Source organism: Oculina patagonica, chromosome 11, assembly GCF_052425735.1.
Source record: "Oculina patagonica isolate OP01 chromosome 11, crgOcupat, whole genome shotgun sequence".
NCBI classification, from domain to species: Eukaryota; Metazoa; Cnidaria; class Anthozoa; order Scleractinia; family Oculinidae; genus Oculina; species Oculina patagonica.
Window position 1 is genome coordinate 17,432,070 of NC_135768.1, and position 5,306 is coordinate 17,437,375.

Consider the following 5,306-nt stretch of genomic DNA (forward strand, 5'->3'; position numbering starts at 1 on the left):
GAGCTAAAATACACTGAACCGGTCCATAAAGAGGTTTTAGGTAGATTTGATCACTAGCAATAAAACTAAAGGACCTAAATCTCAAAGTGAAAAAAGTTTTTGAACAAATTTTCAACCAATTAGCAAGTTGATAAATGTAAAATTTAATTTAAATTTATCAAACCACCTAGCGAATTGGAGCAATTGTTTTGCTTCGACAAACGCAAGCGCTCAAATTTCAGCTTTCTAAATTCGCTTCGTTGGTCAATTCACCTTCATAATTGACTATTTGATAATTATGTGTATGCCTTTCTTTCACAATGTTTTAATATTATCCAATTTCAATCCTCCTTTTTTGTTAATTATAACTGTAATTTTTCTCACCATGAATTTTCTCTTTTTCTTCGATTTATACGCTTTGGAAAAATTTGCGCACATAAATTCCATATTTTATCCTTGCATACACAAAAGTTTGTTTCGACTCTGCATCTGCCATAAAAGCTATTAATTTGCCTGAAAATAGTTTAAAACATTATGAAAGCCCGGCAACAAATCAATACACAAGGGCACTTGGAAACTTACCCATAACAGAGGTCCTTGTTGCCGTGTTGCCATTGTAGCGGATCAGCCAACGCTTGCACAATGTAACTTCAGAAAGAATTAATGAAAACATTTACATTAACTCATGAAAAGTTCTTTTTTATCAATAAAATTGTACAACAGCACGAAATGTTTGGAGGGAATCGTATTTGGCGGATGCACAAAATTTGGATTATTAACTGCTGAATAAATACTTTGCAATTCGCTGGAACCGATCTATACATATTAAGTAACACAATTTCGCGGAAATGAAACAGGCATATTTTATGGAACTTAATTTTTGTGATTTGGTCAAAAATACGTAATTAACATAAAAAAAACACAACAAAATACGTTAAAAATAAATTTTCGCGGGTCTTTTATTTCGCTTTTTTGAAAATCACGAAAACTGCGAAAATAAAGTCCCACCGCGAAAATAAGTAACAACATGGTAGTCAGCGTGTTCTAAGAAAGGATGCACTGTTTCACAAAAAGAGGTAGTTGGAGAATAGTAGTTGTAGCTCCTCCGCCCCCAGCCCCCTCACCAACCCCCCTCGACGCCTTGGTCCCACCCCCCCCCCCCCACACACACACACACACACACTTCTCACATTACAGCTGTGACCAAATTGAATTATGTTAAACCCTCTTCTAGTTGACATCATGCATACATTCGTATGGTATTTAACCATATCCTAGATTTATGAACAGCTACAAACATAATCAAAGTCTCTTCGAGATACCGACTTTTTTTGCATGAAGTATGAGTCGAAGGTTTATCCTGTGCAGTCAAAAAGCCGTATGCATGATTTCAGCGTGGATTTTCTCGGAAACTATTGGAGGGATGAAGTTCAAATTCGGCGAAGAGATAGAGCAACAACTCACCGATCGATAGCCGTCGTCAGATAGGTGAGATTTTCAGTAGTTTGGCGTTAATTCCGATTTGAAGTGGAGGAGGTCGCTGCTGGCGGCCGCCGACTTGCAAGCCTTGCCTCCTCTTTCTCTCTTACTGGCCTTCGGCCGGCTAAATCAGTTAAAAAAGTGCTTAAAACGGCCCGCGCAGGCGAAGAAATACAACACATGAGTCGATAAACGTTTCATTAAACTTTATTGAGATATTTAGAGCGAAATGTAGTTAGATATGTTATTTCCAGAGCTTTATTTCAGTAACCCTTATAGATTTCAAAATTTCTTTTGTTCGTCTCATGTCAACAACAATAATTAACCACGAACACATAGGGTGGTCTGCCTGTGATGCAACATTGCTGTCAACACGAGGTCACGTCCCTAACGACCTAGGCTGATGACGAAATAGAATGGGCGCTTGTAGCGACCAAATTTGGCCTAAAAAAGAAGCCTTAAAAGAAGCCCCCATCTCTTGCATTTGTTTTAACTTCAATAATATCTTTGAAAAGAGCAAGTTTTTTGGTATGGTTTATTTTTGACGTTTGTAATTTTTAAACGATGTAAGTGCTAGTGGCTATTTATTCGTGTTTTAGTTACGCAATCCATTGTTTGTGCGACGCTTTTTATAGATCGCCTTTCAGACACACGTGCGTTGAGATAAGAAAGCTGACATGTCACTTTTAACATTGTTATATAACGTTTGTAAATGACAAGTCACGTTTTTTCCACGAGATCGCGTGATCACCCACAGCGGAAAGTAATCCCTTGAGAAATTAAAATATTCCCTTGAGAAATTAAAAAAGTCCCTTGAGAGTAGACAAGAATGTTCCAAATTTTGCCCCACATAACTGCTATTCTCCTATTTTCGCTTGTAAACAAGCAAAAAAAGTCGCAAAAAGCGCTTTTAACACTTACCATTAATTTTAAAAATGCACAAGCTTCGCGTCTTTTCGTTGTTTGCCCAACTTGTTTGTTGACCATGTAAGCTCAGGTCATCCTGATAATACAAAAACATTGCAGAGAATTAGTTCCATCTGGTCTGAATGTTCTTATAAACATTTTACATGGTCGGGTGGGAAAAATTATAGGTAAAAATGGAGTTATAGACGCTACCAAATTCTCCTGTAAAAGTGTTGATGTCCGACCTCATTCTTAAGGCTGGTTCTCATAATTATGATCGCCCCGATCGTTTCTATCGCATCGATCGTTTGCTAATACTGAGACGATCGTAGGCGATTGAAGCGATCGGTGGTCTCCATATTATATCGTCTCGATCTTCTAATATGAGCGAAGACATACGAAAACAATCATAGATTCACCACAGTGGCAGCCTTCAATGAAAAAGCAAAGCTCGTAGCAGCCTATCTTCTCAGTTATGGCGAAAAAGGGAAAGAGAAGCTAGAAGGCTAGAACACTGGGTGATCTAAGCGATCGTGATCGCCCCAATCCCCGCAGACGTTAGCGATCGTCTGTGTTATATTCTCATATAGTAATCGCTCTGGTCGCAAGAAAACTTTTTGAAATGACAGTGGCGATAGAAACGATCGGGCCGATTATATGAGAACCCCCGGAGGGGGGGGACTCCCATATGTGGCCTATATAGGTATGTGCCGTCCGATAGGGTATGGTTTTTGAGGTTCTCGGTCCTTAAATAGGGTATCATTTTTGCTCGTTTTGGCAATGTGTTCCCGGTGTGATCCATAGATAGGGTACCTAAATTCTATTAGCTAAAATAAACGCCCAACTGAACGAAACAAAAAGGTTTCTTAAAACTGAATTTTCTGTTCAGGTATTAGTAAAGCGATTTTATAAAGATTTGTGTCTTGCCGTGCGCGGTTAGCCGTTATTTGGGTCGTCACGGAACGCTCTCCTTCCCTTGAATAGGGTGTCATTTTTTGGTTTTGGGCCTTAAAAAGGGTATCAATTTTCGCTTTCTTTATCCTTAAAAAGGGTTAGGGTTTAAGAACCTTGGCGGCACACCCCTATCCAAAATTTATGGGAGTACCCCCCCCCCCCTCCCCCGGCATGAGAACCAGCCTTCAAATATAATATACCGAAAAAGAGAGCATTTGAATATACAACAATTGCATTTGCGCCATTCAAACGCATCCCATAATAATACAAAGTACTGTTTACCTTTGATGGCCAGACGTCTCAGAAATTAATGGTGACATCAAAAAACGTCACATCTTCATTATCCTTTGCATTGTCGGTTAACAAGCCTAATAGGAAACAGAAATGATTTCTGAATAAAATCTCACAAGATTTTTAATCATAATGTGCAATAACATTTCAAAGGAGGGTCGCGAATTTTAAGATCAAAATACAAGTGCTTATGAAGCGAGTAAGAACAATTGTCGAGAAGTTGGCGAGATTTAATTCAAGAATTTGACCGCCGATTAAACAAGTTTAATTAATAACAAATTCAAAAGAGTTATTGCCTCTTCGTATTTGAAAGCATTCCCTCATATTTTATGATCAGCCATTCTAATACTTATAATACTTAATACTAATACTTAATACTAATACTTAATAGTTATAAGCAACTTTTCTTGCAAAAACTTATGAATTTAAGTGCCAGGATTAATACACAGTATTTTTCCAGCCGCCAAGAAACAGCTTTGCATCACAAAGCCATAAATACTTCTTTCGCGAAATATACGCTGGATAAATATGATGTAAGCAAACGATAGTACGAATATTGAAAGTAGCAATTCAGCTACGTATTATGTTTAAACAAATTCTACGAAGGTAAAACAACCATAATTAAACGAGCTCGAAAAGTTTCCAGGATTTAACACGTTTCTGCTTTGCGTAAACTGTCTATATAAGGAGAAAATCCAAAACTCGCCGGTAATCAGTCATCAAGAAACAGCTTTGCATACAAATTAGCCTGCGAACAGGCTCCAGACAAAGCCGTAAATACTTCTTTCGGGAAATATTCGCTGGATATAGATGATATAGGCAAACGATTGTGCAAATATTAAAGTACTAAAACAGCTATGGTTTATGTTAAGAAAAATCCTACGACGGTAAAACAACCACAATCAAACAAGCTCGAAACGTTTCCAGGAGTTAGCACGTGTCAGTAAAACGTAAACTTGAGCCAAAGTAAACCGCAGTTTAGGTCGAATGTATCATGGTTTTGGCCCATACATAGACTCCTAGCCACGTAGCATATTTCCTTACTTGTACTAACCTTTTGCTTACCAGCTTAGTCCAGCAACTTCACTGTTCGCAGACAGCAACGCAGCGTGAAAGAACCAGCGAACGTGATGAATAATTATTACCGTCAGCATGCGCTGTTGGTATAATTTGCAATGGAAATTTGTAGCCGAGACCAATTTCGCGCCATTTTCAAGTTTGTGGTCTATTCATTCCTCCTTTATTCCGCAGACTTACCTTTAATATTAAAAACTTCTGGTATAATTTGCGTAGACTGGAACAAGGCTGGAAGGCTTGAACAAGGCTAAAACAAGGCTGGAACTCCCTTCATTCCATTTGATTGATTGAATCAAATCACCTTAACGTGCTACTATGATAAAATTCACATCTTTCCTTTTGTAGCTGTTTAAAATTTGAACAAGTTCTCTTTATGAGAAGAAAAATGCCGACCATGAAAGATTATAAAAGAGTTTGCCTAAAGTTTACTACAGGTCCATAAGAATCGAAGAAGGTAGTGACCTTTTTAATGCTCAAAATCAGGATTTTTGGGCCCTTATGATGCAATACCACCGGCTAAGTTAAGAGTGATTTTCACTTCAGATCCACCAAAAATTGCTAGTTTGAAATCTAAAATGTGCATTTTGAGCCTTTTTGACAAAACACCACCACGTGAGTTC

At 38.1% G+C, this 5,306-nt stretch overlaps 1 long non-coding RNA gene across 1 annotated transcript in view; it reads right to left on the minus strand.

Annotated features, from left to right (window-relative positions):
• LOC144629701 (uncharacterized) overlaps window positions 1–5,269 on the minus strand; it is a 17,305-nt gene extending 12,036 nt beyond the window's left edge. The window contains exons 1-4 of the long non-coding RNA XR_013566410.1: window positions 5,197–5,269; window positions 3,601–3,617; window positions 2,380–2,461; window positions 562–627 (exon numbers count right to left, since the gene is read on the minus strand). This is a non-coding gene — a long non-coding RNA (uncharacterized LOC144629701). The remainder of the gene's footprint in view (window positions 1–561; window positions 628–2,379; window positions 2,462–3,600; window positions 3,618–5,196) is intronic.
• Between the last annotated feature and the right edge of the window lie 37 nt (window positions 5,270–5,306).